Consider the following 24,250-nt stretch of genomic DNA (forward strand, 5'->3'; position numbering starts at 1 on the left):
CAAGTTGACATTTTCTCTTTTCTAAGTACTAACAACATATTTGCACACAACATTCCACATTGTGAGCTCCATTGTCATTTCATAGATCACATTATGAAAATATTTCTGTACTGAAAGTCACAACACAATTATAATATTGGGTGTCACCCATTTTGCCTTGACACACACTGTTACCTTGGAGCTAGTCAGCAAACAGGCGAATGATGTTTCAGGGACTGCACAAAACACGGAATGCTTCACCAATTTGCATGTCTACCTTGGGCAGGGACCATGCTAATCTTCTCTGCAGGGTTCCAATTTTAGTATATGTGCTGCAGAAGCAAACACGAAGCCCTACTTTTCTATGTGGATACTGATGAGTCATGGGCGAGGCTTGGCTCTGTTAAATCCAACTATTCTACTTCAGATTCAGAGAATTCTGTTGAATGGCTTTCTTGTTAGGTAGAATTTGAAAATAATTTTAAAATGTGACATACAGATGCAAGTGGCTTGGGAGGTTTTCAGTATTACGATGAACGGGTCACTTGCCAGGCCAACTGTGAGTTGGTGCCCACTACTCTGGGGAAGGACAATATGGGAACTTCTACTACCTAAGAAAAGGTGCTACATGGGGTAGACAGGGGCCTCAGGGTACAGATGTGGTAGCAAAGAAGTAAGGAAATTCTCATCTCTTCCCGACACTTTATTTGAACCTCTCTGACACTTTAGAACAATCCCAACTGCTATTTGCCACAGAAAAGACAAACAAAGGCTTCGAAGGGTAACTTACCATTACCTTTGAGGCCTTACTCAGAGGTCTAGGCTAAGTCTAGGATAACAGAGCTCCACAGAAGGATTTTTTTTTTATTTCAGCATATTATGGGGATACAGATTTTAAGGTTTCAATAAATACCCATTCCTCCCCTCCCCCCACAAGTCTGAGTCTCCAGCATGACCATCCCCCAGATCGTGCACATCTCACTCATTATATATGTATATACCAGCCCCCCTCCCCCCTCCCACGTGCCCAATACCCTATTACTGTAGTACCTATGTGTCCACCTAGGTGCTGCTCAGTTAATACCAGTTTGCTGGTGAGTATATGTGGTGCTTGTTATTCCATCTTGGGATACCTCACTTAGTAGTATGGGTTCCAGCTCTAACCAGGAAAACATAAGATGTGCTATATCACTGTTGTTTCTTAGAGCTGAATAGTACTCCATGGTATACATATACCACATTTTATTAATCCATTCTTGGATTGATGGGCACTTGGGCTGTTTCCACAGCCTTGCAATTATGAATTGTGCTGCTATAAACATTCGAGTGCAGGTGTCTTTTTTGTAGAGTGTCATTGGATCTTTTGGGTAGATGCCCAGCAATGGGATTGCTGGATCAAATGGTAGATTCACTTGTATCGCTTTAAGGTATCTCCATATTGCTTTCCACAGGGGTTGAACTAGTTTGCAGTCCCACCAGCAGTGTAGGAGTGTTCCTCTCTCTCCACATCCACACCAGCATTTATTGTTTGGAGACTTTTGATAAAGGCCATTCTCATTGGAGTTAAGTGATATCTCATTGTAGTTTTGATTTGCATTTCCCTGATGATTAGAGATGTTGAGCATTTTTTCATATGTTTGTTGGCCATTCTTCTGTCTTTAGAAAAGTTTCTGTTCAAGTCCTTTGCCCACTTTTTCATAGGGTTATTTGATTTTTTCTTGCTGATTTTCATGAGTTCTAAGTATATTCTAGTTATCAGTCCCTTATCAGATGCGAAGGATGCAAAAATTTTCTCCCATTCTGTAGGTTGTATGTTTACTTTCATGACTGTTTCTTTGGCTGTGCAGAAACGTTTAAGTTTGATCATGTCCCATTTATTTATTTTTGTTGCTGCTGTGATTGCCTTTGGGGACGTCTTCATAAACTCTTTGCCTAGGCCATTGTCTAGGAGAGTGTTTCCAACATTTTTCTCTAGAATTCTAATAGTTTCATACCTTAGGTTTAAGTCTGTTATCCAGCATGAGTTAATTTTTGTGAGAGGTGAAAGGTGTGGGTCCTGTTTTAGCCTTCTACAGGTGGCTATCCAGTTTTCCCAGCACCATTTATTGAAAAGGGATTCTTTTCCCCAGCGTATGTTTTTGTCTGCTTTGTCAAAGATTAGATGGCTATATGAGGATGGTTTTATATCAGGATTCTCACATCTGTTCCACTGGTCAATATTCCTATTTTTGTGCCAATACCATATTGTTTTAATTACTACAGCTTTGTAGTATAATTTGATATCTGGCATATTAATGCCTCCCATTTTGTTTTTGTTGCCTAGAATTGCTCTTGATATTCGGGGTCTTCTTTGGTTCTATACGAAGCATAAAATTATTTTTTCTATATCTGTGAAGAATGCTGATGGGATTTTAAAAGGTATTGCATTGATTCTGTAGATCAGCTTGGGTAGTATAGACATTTTAATGATGTTGAGTCTGCCGATCCACGAGCATAGTATGGATTTCCATCTGTTTACATCCTCTGCTATTTCCTTCCTCAGTGTTTTGTAGGTCTCCCTGTAGAGGTCTTTTACGTCCTTGGTTAAGTATATTCCTAGGTACTTTGATTTCTTTGTTGCTATTGTGAAGGGAATTGAGTCTTTGATTTGGTTCTCAATTTGATTGTTGTTGGCATATATGAATTGCTCTGATTTCTGTGTATTGATTTTGTATCCTGAGACTTTACTAAATTCATTTATCAGTTCCAGGAGTTTCTTGGTTGAATCTTTGGGGTTTTCTAAATATAATATCATATCATCAGCAAACAGTGAAAGTTTGATCTCTTCTGCCCCTATTTGGATACCTTTAATTCCACTTTCCTGTCTGATTGCTGTAGCCAGGACTTCCAGCACTATGTTGAATAGAAGTGGAGATAGAGGGCAGCCTTGTCTGGTTCCAGTTCTAAGTGGGAATGCTTTCAATTTCTCTCCATTCAATATGATGTTCGCTATGGGTCTGTCATATATGGCTTGTATCATTTTTAGGTAGGTTCCTTCTATGCCTATTTTCTTATGTGTTTGTATCATGAAAGAGTGTTGAATTTTGTCAAAAGCTTTTTCTGCATCTATTGAAAGAATCATGTGGTCTTTGTTTTTGCTTCTGTTTATGTGGTGAATTGCATTTATAGATTTACGTATGTTGAACCATCCCTGCATCCCTGGGATGAACCCACTTGGTCATGATGGATTATTTTTTTAATAAGTGTCTGGATTCGGTTAGCTAAGATTTTGGCGAAATTTTTTTGCATCTATATTCATTAGGGATATTGGTCTGTAGTTTTATTTTTTTGTTGCATCCTTTTCTGGTTTGGGTATCAGAGTAATATTCGCTTCAGAAAAGGTGTTGGGGAGGTTTCTGTTATTCTCGATGTTGTGGAACAGTTTCTGCAAGATAGGTACTAGTTCTTGTTTGTAAGTGTGGTAAAATTCGGGTGTGAAACCATCTGGACAGGGACTTTTCTTTTTAGGGAGATTTTTAATTGCTGTTTCTATTTCAACTATTGAGATTGGTCTGTTCAGGGAATCTATTTCTTCCTGATTGAGCCTAGGGAGGCTGTGTGTTTCTAGAAATTTGTCCATTTCCTCCACATTTTCCAGTTTGTGTGCATAAAGATTTTTGTAGTATTCATAAATTATATGTTGTATCTCTTTGGGATCAGTTGTGATATCACCTTTTTTGTTCCTGATGGAGCTTATTAGAGATTTATCTTTTCTGCTTTTCATTAGCTTAGCCAATGGCGTGTCAATTTTGTTTATTTTTTCAAAGAACCAACTTTTTGTTTTGTTAACCTCCTGAATAGCTTCCCTGTTTGAAATTTCGTTTAGTTCTGATTTGATCTTGTTGATTTCACTTCTTCTGCTGGGTTTGGGTTGGTCTGCTCTTCTTTTTCCAGCTCTTTGAGTCGTTTCGTTAGATTGTCTATTTGTGATCTTTTTGTCTTTTGGTTATAGGCATTTATAGAGATAAACTTTCCTCTCAGAGCAGCTTTATCTGTGTCCCAGAGGATTTGATAACTTGTCTCTCCATTGTCATTTTCTTCGTAGAATTTTTTAATTTTGATCTTGATTTCTTCATTTATCAAGTAATCATTTAGTAGGAGGTTGTTTAATTTCCATGTTTTTATATAGAAATGTGAGTTTCTGTTAGGGTTGATTTCTAGTTTTATTCCACTGTGATCTGAGAAGGTACATGGTATGATTTCTATTTTTTTAAATTTCTTGATATTTACTTTGTGTCCTAGGATATGGTCAATCTTAGAGAATGTCCCGTAAGCTGATGAGAAGAACGTATATTCAGTGGATTTTGGGTAGAATGTCCTGTAAATGTCAGTCAGACCCAATTGTTCTAGAGTTTTGTTTAAGTCCATTATTTCTTTATTAATTTTCTGTTTGGAGGATCTGTCTTGTGCCATCAGTGGGGTGTTGAAATCTCCGGTGATTATGGAGTTGCTATTAATCAATTTGCTTAGATCCATTAAGGTTTGCTTTATGAAACTGTGTGCCCCTAAGTTGGGTTCATATATATTTAAAATTGTTATCTTTTCTTGTTGAAGTGTGTCCTTCACCATTATATAATGATCCTCTTTGTCTTACACTACTTTTGTTGGTTTAAAAACTAAATCATCTGAAATTAGAACTGCCACGCCAGCCTTCTTTTGGCTTCCACTTGCCTGGAATACTGATCTCCACCCTTTTACTTTTAGTCTATATGCATCCTTGCAGGTTAGATGTGTTTCCTGAAGACAGCATATACTTGGCCTGTATTTTCTTATCAATTCAGCCAGCCTATGTCTCTTGACTGGAGAGTTTAAGCCATTCACATTTATTGAGAGAACTGATAGGTAAGGTAGATTACTGTTCATTCTGTTGAGTTGGATGTTGTTGCTTTGATTTCTCTCTTGAGCCATTGTATTATCTGGCCTTTAATCTTTGGGTTTTGGTTGTTTTTATATTCATGAGTGTTTATTATGGTGTTCCGTGCCTAACACTGTTTTGAGTACTTCTTGTAGGGCTGGTCTTGTCTTAGTGAATTCTCTGAGACTTTGCTTGTCTAAGAATGTCTTTATTTCTCCTTCATATATGAAGCTTAGTTTTGCAAGGAATAAGATTCTAGGCTGGGCATTGTTTTGTTTCAGAAGACTGAGAATGGGGCCCCAGTATCTCCTTGCTTGTAAAGTCTCATTAGAGAAGTCTGGTGTTATTCAAATTGGCTTTCCCTTGTATGTTACTTGCTTCTTTCGTGTTACAGCTCTTAGAAGGGCCTCTTTAGTTGATATTTTGGTCAGTGTGATGACTGCATGTCGTGACATCTTCCTGTTTGCATTGAATCTCCCAGGGGTCTTCTGAGCTTCTTGAACTTGTATATCAAGATTTTGAGCAAGGCCTGGGAAATTTTCCTCTATTATATCTTCAAATAGCTTGTCCAACCCTTGAGTGTTGTCTTCTTCCCCTTCTGATAACCCTATGACCCTCACATTAGGTTTCTTCACATAATCCCACAGCTCTTGTAGGCTTTGCTCTTTTCTCTTGTTTCTCTGCTCTATTTCTGTGACTGATTTATTTAATTGGAGGGTGTTATCTTCAATCTCTGAGATTCTTTCTTGTGTTTGATCTACCCTGTTCTTGAGACTTTCCACTGTATTTTGTAGTTCCCTGAATTGATTCTTCATTTCCAGGAGTTCGGTTAAACTTTTCTTCATTGTGTTTATTTCTTTAGTGAACTTTTCTTCTAGGTCCTGGAGGCTTTTTGTGGTTTCTTTGTGTTGGTTATGGAGTTGTTGTTGCAGGTCGGTGAGTGTTCTTATGATCCACATACGAAATTCCTCTTCTGTCATTTTGGTTACCTGATTTTGGTTGGTGTCCATTTCTAGTGGGCAGTTGCTCCTCTTTGGGAGTGTGTTTTCCGTTTAGTTCTTCATATTTCCGGAGTTCCTTTGCTGATTTCTTCCCATGTCGATCAGTTGTTTCTTTTCTTTAGGTTTTTGTTTGGGTATTCACATGCCTTGTTTAGTTTCTGAGCCGGTAGGTGGTGTCTGTGGGTGTGATTCGACCACTCCTTGTATAATGAGTCAGTGGGTGTCGTGAAAAGGGTGTGCAGGATGTCCTCCCTGTCAGTAGGTGGCACTTGCTTGGAGGAACAGGCTATGCTGTTGTTTTTGTGTCCTGTTATCAGCTCTTGTTCTGGGCAGAGCTGGGTTGGGTAAGCCTGCCCTCAGGCACCACCAATGCCATTAGCAGGGGTCAAAGTTCTGTTCTCTGCTTCCAGGAAAAACTGTCAGGGAGGGGCTGGAATGGCCCAGCTCAGTCAGAGAGTCTGTGTATGGGGGTGGGGCTGTCTGAGACCCGCACTCTGGAGCGGACCTCACTTCTTTCCACCTTCCCCAACTGTGCAGCTACTCCTGGGCCTCTTCCAGCAGGCCAGACCACACACCATCAGGCCTCCCCTGGCTGTGTTGCCGGCGGGGAGGTTCCCTGCGCAGGAATGCCACCTGGGCTGGGCATACAGCCTCCTTTTGGGAGGAGGGTTGCCCTCTAGGATGCTGATCTGCCTCCTGTAGGCACACACACCTCAGTAGGCCGTTCATGTATATCCCTTCTGTGCCCCGGGCTATGGGAGACCTTGGTACGTGGGATATGATCTGCAGGTCTGACCTCTGGGTCCTAGAGTTCAAACTATATCCCCACCAGGGAGAGGAGTGCCAGTCCCAATTCACCCACAGGGAGCCCACGCTGGGTCTATGTCTCTCAGCCTCAGGGTCTGCACCGTTCTCCTGGGATCACCATGCCAGCACCACCTGGGAGGCCTGGCGGGTAGGGAGCTCACAGTCTGAGTTCCCTTTATTTAGCTGTAGGGTCCCAAAAGGGAAGGTCCCGTTCCCTGGAGGTGCCTCGGGCTGGTGGCTATATTGTCTCCCTGGGCAGCTGCGGGTACGGTCCGCGGAGGGGAGGAGGAGGCAATATGGCGCCTGCCGTGAAGCTCGGGTCTGTGTACACGGAGTGCCCCGAGGGATTTGGGAGCCTGGTGCCGCGTCCACTATAGGCTTACTGCTCGCTGGTGGCTGCCGTCTCTGGGCTGGTGTCTGCAGGTCTCTCCACCTGCTGGGGAGCCCACCAGCAGTCTCAGATGCAGGGGAGGGGAAAGGTGACTGATCCACCCACACTTGCTGCTGGTCTCCGGGCTGCTCGGGCGGTATCAGCTTCTTGTTCTCCTCCGCAACCTTCTTCCATGGTGTCTCCTGTGGTTTCAGGTACCCCTCCTTCCAGCCCTCGTCCGCTGTATGCTCGTCTTCTTGCTTTCTTTTTTTAAATTTCTGCTAGAATCTGTCTTTTCTGCAGAGACACTCTGTCTGGTGGTGTTTCTTGTCCTCCATCTTGACCCAATCCCCACAGAAGGTTTTGAGTGCAAGGGAAAGGTCAATTGGCTCACTACGTGTGTGGCTAAAGCTATGAGGCCCGGCTGCCAGAGCAGAGCACTGATGCTTTGGGAATGATGGCTGAGCAATTAAGCATTCGAATGTGAACTAAAAAAAGTAACTCTGAAGTCTAAGTGTGTATCACCATGAAGACTGAGGGATCTGGATCAGTGAGGGCATCCTGGTAGCAAAGGTCAACCTTTCCTAGACTGCAGGACCAGTCTCAATAGCAACAAGGCAGCAACAGAATGGACAGAAACAACAGAATGATTGAAATGTCTTTTTATTCCCTTTCTTTGTTTAGATTTTACAAAATTTTTTAGAGACAGGGTCTTACTCTTGTCACCCAAGCTGGGATGCAGTGGCATAATCATAGGTTACTGGAGGTTCAAACTCCTGGGATTAAGTGATCCTCCTGCCTGAGCCTCCTGAGTAGCTGGGACTACAGGTTCCACCCACCACAATTGGCTAATTTTTTCTATTATTTAGTAGAGTTGAGATCTCACTCCCGCACGGGCTGCTCTTGAATTCTTGAGCTCAACCAATCCTCCTGCCTCGGCCTCCCCTAGTGCTAGGATTACAAGCGTGAGCCAATGTGCCCAGCCCTGCAGGACCAGTTTCAATAGTTAAAATGCAGTAACAGAAACAACAGAATGATTGAAATATCCTTTTATTCCCTTTCTTAATTCAGATGTTATACATTTTTTTAGAGACATGGTCTCATTCTGTCACCAGGCTGGGGTATAGTGGCATGATCATAGCTCACTGCAGCTTCAAACTCCTGGAATCAGGTGATCCTCCTGCTTCAGCCTCCTGACTAGCTAAGAATACAGGCACGTTCCACCATCATGGCTTATTTTTTTTTAGAGTTGGGATCTAGCTATGTTGTCCAGGCTGGTCTTAAATACCTGACCTCAGGTAATCTTTCTGCCTCACCCTCCCAAAGTGCTAGGATTAGAGCTACCATGCCCAGCATTGTCCTCCTTCAGGCTTGCAATAGGGACTGTCTTCCTTGCACTTAAGGAACCCCTTAGTTTCTCGAAAAATTCAAGCAGGAGGGTAGAGGATATAACCCCCAGGGAACAGTACAAGATTTTCTATTGAACTGGACATTTCAAGACCCAAAGAACAAATTAGCAAAATCAAGCATGTGACATGATTTTTCTCCCCATGAATAGGTGTTATACTTGAAATGAAAAGGACAATGTTGGGATCCTTACGAAGGATAAACGTCTTAAAAGTCATGAGATAAAGAATCTTGCACCCACTGATATTTCTAACTAGTCTAGTCTTTTGTTTGATTTCTGGCTGATGATGTGGACTAACTCTCTGCCATTCCGAAATTCCCTGAATCAAACTATGAAATCTCTCTCATCTGATGTATAAGATACAATAGTTCTAATTATGTTAAACCTCAATTTAGTGTTAACTAGTGTTTTCATGTAAATACTTACCTATTAAAACCACTAGCAATGTCATGATCTTCTGCAGCCTGTTCTAAGAGAACTTCAGAAGAGACATCACCACTTTGCTGAAGAAGACTGACTATACGTGATGACTCAGAGTCTGCCGCAAGCATGAGAGCATTTCTAAAACAACAGACAGATAACTTCACCCTTTGGAGCTTTAATAAAGTTACGTTTAATAAAGGCTAATTCATTATTCTTTACCAATTTAATATCTTGCCTGTCAGTGTAGAATTAACAATTTATATGTACTAACAGACACAAGTGTCTTGGGTGTTCAATGTTCATCTTTGTAAATTACCACCAAGACTAAAAGCAAGGGACAAAAAGGAAGCCTCTCATCTGTCACATTGGGGTATGACGGTGGAAGTTGCTAATTCTTTGCTGAGATCACTTATCTCAAGTAGGTAAAGAATTAAATGAAGACATCTTCCTTAGTCTGATATAATATATTGTCATTCAAAGTACCAAGGGGTCAGATAACAAAGAATAGGCTTAAAACAATAACATTACTAATAATGGTAATATTATGACAGTAATCATAGCAGTTTCAGTCAGTGATGCTTATAAGCATATGGTAGGCAATGAATTAAAGTAATTCAGTGATTACATATAAATATAAAATAATATATATATTTCTATATATAATCTTCCTTATGCACAACCACCCTCGAAGGATATATTATCCTCCTTTTCATATCAGAAAACATATCTGATGGTAAGTCATGTTTCCAAGGTCACACGCCTAACAAGTGGGGAAGCCAGGAATTCAACCCAGTCTTGTGTGACTCTAAAGTCTCTCTCCTTTCTCTTTGTCACCCAACTATGGTTTGTCTTCATGAAAGGAAAAGTTTATCCATTTAAGCTTTCTTCCCTCCACCTATACTGATTAAAAAGAAAAACATAAAAATACCACTAGAAATGAAAAAGAAAAACACTTGATGACCCCATACTATCTGGTAACAGCAATCAATAGTCCTTTAGGGATAACCTAATATCAACATTCATCAAAAAAAGCCAGTTACAGCAAGTGAAGAGTCATCCCAACAACAAAATGATTTTCAACTCCAATTTATGTTTACTATAGAGCATTTTTAATGGAGAAGTATATAAGAAACAGAGGTTTAAGAAATACTACAAAAGCATTAAGAAGTTCAGTATTGAGTCAGAAAGTGAAGTAAACTTTAAAGTCCACACTTTAGAAGACTATGAAAACATGAAACCCCTTCAGGTAATATAATGTCATATGACCAAAACCATTAGATTATAAATAATTAAACATCAGTCACTATTATAAGAAAAGATGAACCCTACTGTATACTGTTCTTTATATTGTCCAGTCCAAATAATTCCTTTTCTACTTGACTGATGATTTATGTTTTTCACTATATCCCAATAATTTTAAGTTAATCTTTTCATTAATTTATAATAATATTTCTGACTTGAGTGACTGTTACCACTCTAGAATAAGACTCAGGTTTATTAAAAAAGAAAGAAGAACTAACCACTGTACCTTTTCAACTTATCAACTGCATTTATGTTTGCTCCAGCCTTTACTAAAAACTCCACCATTTCCTCTCTTTTTTCACTTACAGCAAGTAAAAGTGGTGTGAGGTGACTCTGTAAGGCAGCAAAACAATTTATCATTCACAAATTTACATATTTCTCAATTGAACTGAAAACCGTATATGAGATCCCATGAACCTAAACGTACAGTACAGAAAGGAAAGCAAAGGTATTCCTTTCCTGCTCACCCCTCTGTGCCTTCCATGTGCTGCTCCCTCCCTTGGAAACACCCCTCCTCTGCCTCTCCACATTAACTCCCATCATCTCCACAATCACTTCAAACATTCATGGGCAGCAAGGATCTTTGCTTCTATCACAGCATTTATCACAGTACACTGCCATTATGTTATTGTTTCCCATCTACACCAAGAGCTTCTTGAGGGCAGGGGCTGTATTCTTCATTTCCACATTCCGAACCCTAAGACATAGTAGTAAATGCTTTAAGTATTTTTATTGAATTAAAGATCTAAGTTGTTATCTCTACAATAGTGTTTCTTAAACAGCATTCCAAAGAATATCTACTTTACCAGAAGTTAAGGACTGTACCCCAACAGAAAGATTCCGTGGCCATCTACATTAGAGAAATATTACAAAACTGTGCATTATGACCAGTACCAAAGAAATCTCTTGAATTTTGCCCAATCCCTATTTGGCAATAATTTCCTGTGGAAGGTTAACATGTGAGGAATTAGACCCTCAGGGATACTTCTGAGAGCTTTTCAGTAAAGGTGGAGGTTTCCTCCAAGTGACACAAACTCGCTTGATTCTCCTCCCTCAGTGGTGTGAGGAACCCAGGTGCCAACGGCAGGCACTCCTGCTCCAAATGGATCACTAAAGAACTGAAGGTATGAATTAAAAGAGATAGGCTTCAAAGAAACTTGGATTCCTTACTATTAAATGGTCCATGCAGCTCCTCCTGTGACAGATTTTTATCTGTCACAGATAATAGATCTGTCACAGATGATAGATTTTTATCTTAGTTCAGTTTGAAATTTTAGTCTCAATTATAACGATAATACTGGGACCCTAATGTATTATCTACTTTATTTTAATCCATTTTTATTCTGGTTTCCATTTAAATTGCCATGTAAAAATATTTTCCATCGAGATCGTCGCCGATCAGCTAGAGGAAGAGGAAGGTGGCTGACCTGGAGCTCCTGTCGGTGCTGACATGATGACAGTGTGCAGAGCAGAGGCCAGACGCAAGCCAGCCGGACAGGGAGCTGGATCCTAGCTTGGGCAGGGGCCAAGAGCCAGGAATTGGCAAACGCTTTCAGAATGCTCACTTCTCGGTGCTAAAGCAGGTCTAGAAACTTGAGCAGGCTTTGAAGCTCCTTTCCCAGCCCTGGGCAAAACCAACCTTGTCAAGAACTTCTTGCCGGGTTCAGGAACTGAGGTGATTGAACTGTGCCATGTGCTTGAGTCCTGGCTCAAACACGTAGACTTTGAGTCTCTCTTCTCTCTAAGCATCGGCCACCTGGTCTGTGTTTTTGTGTTCCTGCTTCTGGAAAGGAGGATCACCTTCATTGCAGACAAGCTCAGCACCCTTTCCAAGTGCTGCCACGTGACAGTGGCACTCGTCCACCCCTTCACCTGGCAGCACACCTACATCCCGTGCCGCCGCCTGCCATGGTGGACATCGTGTGCTCATAGACCCCCTTCCTCATCGGGCTGCTCCCAGCTCACTGCCGCTTCTCGGGGAGCTGCTGCTGGAAGAGGTCCTTGTGACCGACCTGGTCAACAGTCGCTTCCTTAGACAGATGGAGGACGAGGATTCCATCCTGCCTCTCAAGCTGCAGGTGGCCCTGGAACACATTCTGGAACACAGGAATGGCCTGGCTTGTGACTAGGAGGAAGGGTCCCCTGACTGCAAGCACAGCTCCAAGTCCAGCCCACTGAACGAGGTAGTGTCGGAAGCCTTTGTCCGCTTCTTCGTGGGGACCGTGGGCACTACTCCTTGTTCCTGACGTCAGGCAAGCGCGAGGAAAGGACCCTGCAGCAAGAGGCCTTCTGCAAAGCTGTCTCCTCCGAGAGCCTCCGCCACTTCCTGGAGGTCTTCATGGAGGCCCAGATGTTTCGAGGTTTCATCCAGGAGCGGGGGCTGCGCCAGCAGGATGTCAAGGTCTATCTGAGGTCCGAGCCCAAAGTATCTGGAAACACTCTCCAGTGGAGAGCACAGCGGTGTCAATAAGTTCCTGAAGGGAGTAGGCAATAAAATGAAGTTTCTCCACAAGAAAGAATCTTCAGCTCAGCCTCAAGGGACAATTTCCTCCTAGTGCAACCACATGCTTTAAAAACAGTTCCTGGTGGCCTTTATGAAAGGCTGGGTCCTTGGCTGTCCCAGTGCTGGGCTGGAGACCAGGACGGTTTCCCGCCACCACTGAGCTCTCCCCCACCAGGGCCTGAGAGCTGCCCAGCGGACGCCATGGAAAGGGAGCCTGAGGCCAGGCCTGCGAGGACATGCAAATGGACTGTTTAGGTTTGGGGATTGGGGCTTTTAAAATCTTAGATATTAAAAATAAGAAAAGTGGGTTTTCTTTCTATTATTCCAGGGCTAGGAAAAATCTCCTAGCACTACTCTGTCCTTCCCTGGTTCATCCTGTCTGGCGGCTCAGCTCTGGAGCCCGGAGCGCCAGCCCAGGGATCAGAAAGAGGCTCTCCTCTGGGCAGGACTGGGGACAGGCATGGGACGTGAGCGGGGAGGGAGGCTGGGAAGCCTGGCAACGCCTGCCACTCGGTGCCCCCAGGTTCGGAGCGATCCTCTTGGTGAGCAGATGGGCCCTTCCGCTGGAGCAGAGGCCACGGAGCAAGGGGAGCGTTAGCGGATGTGGCTTCCCAGAGGGCCGAGCTGCTCCAGAACGATCAGTGATGCCCCCTGATGGCCAAGGCTACAGACTGCTCTCTCCCCAATGGACCTGACTCTTCTCCAGTGCCTTTTTCCTCTTAGGAGTCATAGAACTGAGCCAGGCTTGGCCTGCGCCTGTGGTCCCAGCTACTCAGGAGGCTGAGGTGGGAGGGTCGCTGGAGCAGTTCCCAAGTTCAAGGCTGCAGTGAGCTGTGGCCACCCTACAGCACTCCAGCCTGGGAGACAGCAAGACCCTGTCTCAAAATAAATAAGTAAAAAGAAGCCATAGAACTGTCCATTACCTAAGTCTGTGGCTTTTAGAGATACACACAAAAAGAAGAAATCTCATGAGATCTGTTAAAGAGGTTCTTGGCGTCCTAAAGTTTATCATACTGCCCAGGGCCACCTCGCAACTCACAGGCCAACACTTTGGCCCTATTCCCATTTACACTATATGAAGTATTCTCATCTCACTCCAGGAACCTGGGCCAGCGTACGTGAAACAGTGCCTGTGCAGGCTCAGTGACAGGGAGGGGTGACACACTGGGGCAGCTTCATCAGATTGTGCAATCAGAGAGGCAGCTCGCATCATCTGGACCAGAAGCAGGGAGGGTGCTGGAAAAGGCCACACCTCAGGGCAACCTGAGAGCTGGCCAGTGGCACGGAGATGGGAGGAGTCCCACACGCAGCACAGGCAAGTCCTCAGAGCCAGCCTCAGGGCCACCCTGGCAGCCCTGTGCCTGCAGACCACACTGTACATCCCCTCTGGATGCCGCCCATGACGCTGACAGAGACACAAAAGGGTGTGCTGTGACCTGGTGACTGCCCAGGGGCCCGTGCTGCCTGGCAGAGGGTCTCAGCCTTAGGGAGCTGGGAACAAAGGGCTCTTCTGAGGAAAGATGGGAACGAGAGAGGAAAATGAGAAGGGGCAGATCTCTCCTTCTACGTTAGGAGTATCTACCACTTAGCAGGAGCTGTGGACCACTCCCAAATTGTATCTAAGATTTGGTGTGTCCATTTATTTTTCAGGAGAGAGGAGTCATACTTTACATCTGATTTTCAAAGGCCTCCCAGAATGGTAGGGACCACGCTACGCATCAAAATTAACCTGGGTAGATGTGTGTGGTTGGGGCTTAGGGGGAAGTCTGAATGAGAGTCTCTGAGTGTAGAGGCCCAGGAATGTGTATCTAATAAGCTCCTCCAATTGGTGAACTTCATTAATATTTTGCATATTTTTATATTGCCTAGAGATGATCACTTTTAACATTTTGGAATATACTTTCCCTCCTAACTTATTTCACATTATGTTGTTTACTTAATACCTCTAAGTGAATAAATATACATCTTTTCAACACTCCTAAAAAAATTTTCTATCTTAGGAAAATTATAAATATGAATTAGAAATATGTATATAATGGTTTATTAACTGAAGTTCTAATACAAACCTATATGGATTATTTCTAGCAAAATGAGAGCCCCTAAATCACCCATACTTTGATGACACGATGCTCAGGAGAAAGATATGATGTGGTCTGCAACATGCATAACCTATTCAGCTATAACCACGCTTAACCTAAAAAGGCTTAGAGGCATTCTAATGGGAGGGTGAATATTTATGATATACATAAAGAAAAGAGTTTTTTAAGAAAACTTCTAAATTCTAACATTCAACCCCATTACTAAAGGACTAACATATAGTATACACTATATAGTATGAACAAGCATAAACTCTCATAAAAACTTTCAAATCTTAATCAAAATGTACTATAAAACAGGACTTATACACTCAAATACTTACGGAGACAAAGTAGGTGACCTGAGAAAGAGAAGTACCTGGGGGGCACAGGAGCAGACAGGAGAACATACACCCCCTCCAAGGGGCAGCCTCTGTACAGCTTACCACATGGAAACATGGGCTTCAGGGACACCAGATTTGATTCATTAGGAATAGCCTGAAATTCAGGTTTCTGCAAGTCCCCTAAATTTTACACATAACTCAATTTATGGAGGCAAACTCAACCTACCTACAGGCCCCATTTAGACTACAGCCCTTGTGTTTTTAACATTTGCTATGGATGTTCCAAATGGTTGTGCATAAAGCAAGTACTTGTAGGTAAAGGCTTTCCTTTCTTTACCATCATAGGTTTTACCAAAATATCAGGCCTAACATGTAATAAAAATTGCTACTAAGACTCACAATAAATAAACTACTCATTTACAATCTATTGGTATTTTATTTTCCCAGATTGTTACTCAAATGGTTAATTAGTTCATAGGACTGTTGAAACTAAAACATTACAAGAATTCCTGTCTGTATTCTAACAAACTTTATGATTGCATGTTTAAAACTTCCATCTTGATTATACCCAAGCCCTAGTAATGTAACAGACATACTCAGTCCATAATCCAGCCACAACTGAAAGAAAAGTTCAGAATTTGCTACTATGCTCATTGAGAAAATCCTGCTTGTAGTAAACATTTGATGACCTAATCACCTGAATTTGCAGAGACACAAAATCCTGAAAGAGTCCATACCTCTACTTACTGAAAGATTGCCCATAAGGAAATTTCTAAAGACCCTCCGGATAGCAGTTAATGATTGATAGTTGGAAGGAAAAAGGTGTTATTCTATAAGCTGACAGATATTGATAATAATATTCCTTTTAACTTCCATGCCACAGAAGATGTCAGTAAAGAGAAAGATAAATGTCAGGCTAATATAATATTAGTGGAAAGGAGAGATTTGAAGGAAGTAGCACCTATCAACTCTAACTCTTCTAGAGATTCTTAGGTTTTGAAATATGAGAATTTATACTTTACATTTATATATTCAGTTATTTTAAACCAAAATTGTATCAGAATCTTGAGGAAAAAACAATTCCTTCCTGGTTAGAGAAAGGGTCTCACAATGTAGCCCATACTGAACTTGAACTCCTGGGCTCACATGATCCTCCCACCTCAGCCTCCCATGTGGCTGGGAGTACAGACACGTGCCACTGTGCCTGGCTTTGAGGAAATATTTTTAAATAAACCTGTCCAGGCATTATTAGGTTTACTAAATCAAAATCTTTACAGGAGAGCCTAGACCTGAAGATTTTTCTTTTTAATTTCCACAAGTCACTGTGATGCACAATTCTAGCTGAGAACTATTGCAGCAGACAACCACTTCAGTGTCATTTCTCACTCAAATGGCCAATTCCAATTATCATTTGGGGATTTGGCTAAAAAGAGGAAAGAGTAAGAGAGAGCACTCCTGCATGCAGGTAGAGTAGGGACTAATAAACTCAAAATGCAACTGGATTTTGCTATTTATAATCTCCTTAACTCCCATCTCCCCATCAAGACACTCCAGTAGACTCTTATCTAAGTGGCTGTTTCTGCAAGAATAGGACAATGACTCAGCTAATTATTCATTCTTCCCTCTTCTGAGGCTTCCCCCCTTTAGCAACACCTCTTCACTATCAATCTGGCTTCCCCAGTGACCTCCTAAAACTGATCTCTAGGCAAGTTTACAAGTCATCAACTCTCTTTCACAAAAAGAGAATTATTATTCTCAAAACCAAGCATTACCTGGTCTAAGCATGTATACTGAAAGCCAACGCACAAACACACACACAAAATGTCTTCTTGGTATTTTCCCTCAATTTCCAAACAGGCCTTCATGTTTATGACTGATCTCCTTTTCCCTTTCCATTTGTTCCCCTTAACCCTTGCCACTGAGAGAGAAATCACTTTCATATCAATCACTTTTTAAAGAACTTATCAATAGAAGCTAGACTTCCATTTATCATAAAATTCTTTAGTTTTGAGTTTTAAGACAAAGCCTATTGCCAGGGCAAATTTGGCTTTCCTGTGTAGTTTTACACTAATTAGAAAAAAACACTTGGGTTGGAAAAAAACAACTCTTGAATAAACAAGTTTTACATTTAAATTAAGTGTTGTCACAAATGTTGACCAAAAGTGCATAGAGGAAAGCTATACTCCCTAGTGCTTCTTAAAAAGTATCAATATTTAAAGTAAAATCTTAGACGATTAAGTTATTTTAAAATATGTTCATTCAGGGAATGCTTGATTGAGATCCCACATATGGAAAATTGACAGTTACATATGTCAATGTTAAGACAAATGCATTTCAAATATTTTCAAAATAAAGTTGATCTATACCTTGTTTTTTGGGTCAATAAATGCACCGTGTGAAAGCAGTTTTTCTGCTATTGCTATGTTCTGGTGATAGGCAGCATAGTGAAGAGCAGTGTTGCCATAGAGATCGTGAACGTTTGGATCGGCACCATCTTCCAGCAGAACAGTCACACATTCCTCCTCCTGGCATTGGACGGCCTGTCAGTATTAGACCAAGAAACAGACAGCAAGTTCTAGGAATTCAAAATAAACTTTCCACAGATTTCACCAATGAGTCATACTTAAAGGAGTTACATTCATTTTTATTCTATGTATTTAAATCCAACCCATCGCATGCTTAAACAGCTGGCTGCTACATACCTTTATCAGAGCTGTCCTCTTTTTGTTGTCATGCCTGTTAAGTTGGCACTTGTTGTCTACCAGGAGTCTTACCACTTCTGCATGGCCATTGGCACAGGCCAAATGTAGAGCAGTCCTATGAAAGTGAGAGGACTTGTTAGGAAATTGTAGTGCACTATCTCAAAACATACAATGATTCACATAATTGTAAACAATAAATCGGATGTGATACTTCTGCCTTCAAAACAAATATTTGATCTTCTTGTGAAGAAAGTGTAATGCTTATTAGTTCTTATTCCTCATTAATTAATGAAAGAGCAGCCTGTTTGTACACAATAAGCTTGGCCTTTGGATTCAGGGCAAGTTGGGTTTGAATCCTACTTAAGGTTGTCACTTACTAGCCTTTCTATATCTCAATTTCCTCATCAATAAAATGGGGATGAAAATAGCAGCTATCACACAGGACACCATGGTGATGCTTAAATGTGAATCTACACAAAGTATTTAGAGCAGTTCTTAGTGCAAATAGCAGCTCAATGATTGTTAGATATTATCATTATTTCTATTACTATTTATCAAAGACAAGACAAAAATTCAGTAAATGATACAACTATACCTACTTTGTGGTTGGTTTTAAAGATTAGAGATAACATTACAGTTCAAAGATTCTAAGATACTCCTTTTCTTACATTTTAACATCTCTGACATTGGAATGCCACTTGTCATTCATGATTTATTTCAGACATATTGGGTAACATTTTAAATATTCTCTTATTAATAAGTAAAATAATGGGTCATCACACAATCCATGGTGCCCCACAATAAGTGAAATATGGCATATACAACAGGTCTGTGGCAGTTCTAGTCACATGATTAGCATTTAAATAAATTTCACTTCTTAACAGTATTATAGAAAAAGAAGCCTGAAAGAACAATGAAATGTTTTTAAAACAAAGTATTAATAGTTCTTACTTTGATTTTCAAAAACCTGCAATGAAAAGCAAACTCAGGTTTCAAATAAATGGTTATGGCTCATTTTTTCAAAATAAATATTGAAATGACCACCTCTATTTGCTATTTTTCATTTTCATAAGAGTACAACTAAAATAAAATGATTCTTATATAATAGTTGGCATATATGTAATAAATCTATATATAACAAAAACATATGTCTATGATAAAATGTGTACATAATAAAATTTACAAGCACACATGAAAAGATTCCCTTTACCTCTGAAGAGGCTTAAAGTTGGCCGAAGATTCCAATCCACACACACACAAAATAGGAAGTAAGAAATTATTTCTATCTGTGCAAGATTCATATTTTGGCTCTTTCTAGGGATCATTTCATTAATAATAAACTTTCACTAGAATTTTTATACATGCTCATTGCAGAAATCACAGAAGAGAAAAAGGAAAACATTTCCCTTATAATACAAATGCCCAGAATTAACAAATTATATCACATTTTTAAGTACTTTTGGTGAGGGCAAGACCATAGGGTGATTGTGTGTACTGATATTTTAATAATCAGAACTGACATTTTCTCTCAATTGATATACTAAATACTTCTCACATGTCAACATACATCTGTATCTATGCCCACATTCAATGGTCATATATTGTTTTACCCTTGGATGCACTGGAACTTACATATAAAATCCATTATATGGATTCTTCTTAGTACATTGCTATTTTAAAAAGTGAAGAGAAAAACAAATTGCATCTATCTCTCAATATTTCCTGCTTAGGAAATATTATTTTTATAAAATGGAATGATACACTTTGTGGATAAATCAAATGCCTTTTCTTACAAGTAACACTAAATATTTTATCCTATATGCATAGGTCAATTGCAGATCTACAAAACAGTATTTTGCCCAATTTTAAATTAAAGTTCAGGTTTTTTCTTGTTGATTTGAAAAAATTCTATGTATAATTAACATACTATTTTTATTATCATACATTTTTCAGCTGATATACACGTTTGTTTGTGTGTGTGTGGCTAATATGTTGTCTTTCATTTTGTTAATTTCTTTCTGACATATGGAGGGTTTACATTTTTTTTTTTCCGCCAAATCAACCTTCACAATCAGTGCTTGCTTGTTAGGTCATTCTCAGGAAGGTCTTTATCAACATAAAAATATCTGTATGAATAGGCATTTGTGTTTTTTTCTGGTACTTTTCTCATTTTCTATTTTTAAAATTTGTGATTTCTATTCCTTCAGGAACTTATTTTTGTGACATAAAAATCTAGCTATGTTTCTCAAAAAAGGTAACAGACATTTCATTTACCAATAATTCACCTTTGCCTTCTACTACAAAATGTCACCATTATCAAGTTCTAAATTCTTACATATATTTTTTGGTGTTTCTGGATTTTCTATTCTGTTCCCTTCACTTTTTCTCTTCAACAGTTAGTAAATGATCAAACTATGGAAATAGCATCCTTTCATATCCAGAAGGGTAAGGCTTTGCTCACTGCATTTCCAAATTTCTTAATATCATCACAATAGTAAAAGGCAGACAGCATGTGTCACTCAAAAATTTTAAAACCTTCATATTTTTATTTGGCTTATGTAGATTTTTTTTGCCCAGAAGTCAATATAATATGGGAATTATTTTTCTCCTTAAGCACCTTTCTATAATGTACATAACATGTTTTAAAATGTGTACACTAAAAATTAAACATTACATATACTTAATTTTGTTCCTTAAATCACTTGAAAATTGTTGTTAAACAGCTCTAAAGGGGGAATGAAAACCAGCAAAAGTTTTGTTTTTGTGTTGCTGCTCATAAAGATGGCCCGAGCGGGGTCCCCTACAAGTGCTGTGGGGCCTGTGGAGGGAGGAGAACCCAGGCCCCTCAGAGACAGGAGGGCCATGAGGCCCAGTCTAGGAAAGAGCGTTTCCCCCACACCCTTCTGGACCCCAGCCTGGCAGGTAGTTCCTATTACCTGCGCACAAAATCTTTATCATTCAGGATCCAGGGTTCCTCCGAAAGCAAACGCTTCACTTTCTCCACATCACCCTGGCAGGCAGCTCTGTGGATCGGCTTGAGGTCTGCCGGGTGGGTCTTGTACCAGGTCTTCGAGTAGGCCTTCTGAGGAACCTCATCCGTGGCACCCACCAGGGTCTTCCACATGCTGTCAAAGGAGGACGACTCGCCCTTGCCCTCCTTCCTCCCGAAGGCAAAGAAGTTCTTCATGACGCTGGCTGTGGACTCTGGACACCTCAGCTACTCTGCTCCCCCTCCCAACCCGCCTTTGTCCGCCTCCCAGCCCAATCCAGGCAAGAAATCAGGTCTGGCCACAAGCTCCAATAAAAAACCGCAGCTTCCAGTCTCCTACCCCAAGTTAACCGCCAGGGGCGCCAGGCCAAGCCGCTAAGCACCACTGCGCATGCTCACCGATGGCAACGGAAAAAACAGCCGTCCGGGCCGCTCTCTCGTGCTAGCTGAGGAGTCGGGATCTCTACGCCCACTGCCGGGTGGATGCGCCTCAGGCAGCGCAGCTTGGGCGCCTGCACGGGTTGCCGGCTCCCCCGGGGCTGCTTGGGGGTCCCCTAGCACGATGCCCGCCCGGCCTGCGGGCTGGCGGCCTGGCTTGGCGCTCCGGCCGGGCCGGCTCCTCCTCGCCCCGCCTCCATCGCGCAGGGGGCGCCGGTGCTGGGCGCTCGGCCGCGCCAGGCCGCGCTGAGGGCCGGTTCCCGCTTCCTGACCGCCCGGCCGGGCCGCCGCTGCAGCATCTGCCCGGGGGCCACGCTGGGGCTGCCGGGCCACCGCGGCCGGGCTCCTCCCGCCTGTGCCCGGCGGCCAGCGACCACGCGGAGCGCCTGCCGCCTGGCCGCTGAGAAGCCTGCCTGCAGCCGGCCGTGAAGCCGCCCTGTCGCTGGTGTCAGAAAGGAGACGCTGGTAGGCGGGTGGGGTGATGAACAAGAACGTGAAACGGGGACAGCACGCGTTAACTCCTGTAAAGCAGGTCCCTAAGTTCGTTTGTGCAGAAACTTTTGGGTCCACGAGGGAAGTCTGTGAAGCCTTTACAAGAAGAAAACTCGACAGAACGTCCATCCTTGGAAGAGTTTCCATGAGAGAAAGGCAAAGGCAGAACGATTGAGGGAAAGTGGAGAAGCAAAGTACGTCCACCTCCAGGATGATCTTCCTCTCATTGAAGTGTTTGTCAACTTGCAGAGGCTTATGCCTGCTTGGGGCATGTTTAGAGAGAAGTCGGAAAGTTCCTCATCCCTGTCTATAATGACGAGATGGGGCATCTACAGCTCCAGGAATTAACATATTGGAAAGGTGGTTCAGAAAATGCAGATGCTGTAACAGTTCCAGGGAAAAGCACCTCATATACAAGAGGTCTACCAACCCCAGACTAACCAGGGAATGGGCAGCAGTCACAGCCCAGCCTGTTGGAGTTGCTGTACCAAGAGGGATGCCGACTCCTAGGAGAATCCTTTCCACCCCTGGGCCAGTGAGTCGGGGTAAAGGACTCCTCACTCCTAGAGCAAGAGGAGTCCTCCCAGCTGGGTCTAGATCACCACCACCCCCAACAGAAGAGAAATATGGACAGCATGACTATGATGATGGATATAGTACTAATGATGAAGAGTTATGATTCCTATGATAACAGTTATAGCTCCTCAGCCCCAAATAATGCTGATTACTATGATTATGGACACAGACTCAGGAGACTTAAAATTCCTATGTGCAAGGGGAGTGAACCGACACAAGGCACCTTAACCGGGGGCACACCACGAAGTGCGTGTTTGTGCAGACCTGCCATTAGCAGATACTGATTACAATGTCTGATGTCATGAAATAGCTGATTGCCATCAGTCCTGTATAGTGTTCAAAGTGATTTTCTATGAATGATCCTTTTTTAAAATCAAAATGCTTAAAATAAGAATGGATGGAAACTAAAACTACTGTGGTGAAACATCAACCTTGGCAGGAAAAAAAGACATGCAAAATTTTGTTATCTCCACTCTGAAAAAAATAGAAAAAGAAGGGAAAATAACTTGGATTAACTAGTATTAAATAAAAAATAGGTTTACTAAATATTTTAATCTATTCTTTTAACATGAAGTCTCACCTTTCATTTTAAAGGTGTCTATAGGATTAAGTTATTTTTCTTGCAGCTGTATGCTAGTTTTCTTTTTCCCTCTTGCCAGCCTGCATACAAAGGGCAGCCAATTACAAGTGCTTGAAATATTCTAACTCAAGTGTTGAAATACTCTGCAGTGTTAAGTTCTGCACGTCTCCTCATGCTTGATATTAAATAAACGTTGAGAGTAAAAAAAAAATAAAAAGAAACTCTCTTTAAATCTCTGTATTCAGAGTTTATTCCTCTTCCCTTCCATCTGGGCCCCAGCTAGCCTCCGTGGGAATTTAGTGGATGCAACAGCCCAAGGTTGTTTTCATGATTTTGGAGAGTGTGGCAACATGTGTCAACAAGCACAAACTTCTGTGGAAAAACCAATGCATATTCTTCAGAAGAAATGAACGTGCATTTCTGCTTGCCTCCTTCCCTCCCCTTTAGCCCAGCTATAGGATTATGTTTTATTTTTACATGGTATACATTTCAGAACTTTTTTCTTTAATGGCTATTCACTTGTCTAAAAAACCCCATCTTTCCTCATTAGCTTAAAATACTACTTTATCTTACCTTAAATTCTTTAGTATTTTTTTTTGTCTGTTTCTGATTTTTTATTGTGTTCTGTTGAATGATCTGCTTCTGGCAACAGTGCTCCACTATTTTAACTTTTTAAATTAGAAATCTATTTTAATATTCATTGCAGTTCCAAAGTTCTCCTTATCTTTCCTGCTAAATATTCCCTTGGCAATCTTTACCTCTGCACTATTTGAAGGAAATTTTTAATCACTGTGCCAAGTTAAAAAGGATTGGTAGTGAGATTTTGATTGTAATTGGGTTAACAGAATTAATATTAACTGAGAATCAATCTTTTTAATGAGCCTATTCAGATAAATGTTATGCTTTCAATTTAACTCTTTTTTCTATGTCCCTTATTAGCTTTTGGTATTTTTTCCCTTATGTAAATCCTGCACACTTCTTGATATATTTTATATAAGATTTTACACTTGCTTATTGTGATGGTATACTTTTTCTATTGTAATGTGTAAGAGATTATTGTTTTAAATTTGTGTATTCATTTGACAATTAGTGAAGAATTTTTGAAGCTACGATTTTGTAAAAGGAGAAAAAGTTAGCAATTTCTAGCAAATACTTAATAGTAGGCAGAAATTGGATGGTGGAAATTTCACCACAAAGATTTAACAATTTTTTTCTCAAGACAGGGTCTCGCTTTGTATTACAGGCCGGAGGGCAGTGGCATCATCATAGCTCACTGCAACCTCAAACTCCTGGGCTCAATCAATCCTCCTGCCTCAGCCTCCCAAGTAGCTGGGGCTACGGGCATGTGCCACCATGCCTGGATAATT

At 41.4% G+C, this 24,250-nt stretch overlaps 1 long non-coding RNA gene and 1 other non-coding gene across 2 annotated transcripts in view; one reads left to right on the forward strand and one right to left on the reverse strand.

Moving 5' to 3' along the window:
- Nucleotides 1-220: 220 nt before the first annotated feature.
- Nucleotides 221-327, reverse strand: LOC142876768 (U6 spliceosomal RNA). The gene has a single exon (XR_012923587.1). It is a non-coding gene; the product is annotated as a U6 spliceosomal RNA (small nuclear RNA).
- A 14,007-nt stretch (nucleotides 328-14,334) lies between these two features.
- Nucleotides 14,335-24,250, forward strand: part of LOC142876395 (uncharacterized) — a 41,366-nt gene continuing 31,450 nt past the window's right edge. Inside the window, exon 1 of the long non-coding RNA XR_012923294.1 lies at nucleotides 14,335-14,386. This is a non-coding gene — a long non-coding RNA (uncharacterized LOC142876395). The remainder of the gene's footprint in view (nucleotides 14,387-24,250) is intronic.

Source organism: Microcebus murinus, chromosome 15, assembly GCF_040939455.1.
Source record: "Microcebus murinus isolate Inina chromosome 15, M.murinus_Inina_mat1.0, whole genome shotgun sequence".
Lineage (NCBI taxonomy): Eukaryota > Metazoa > Chordata > Mammalia > Primates > Cheirogaleidae > Microcebus > Microcebus murinus.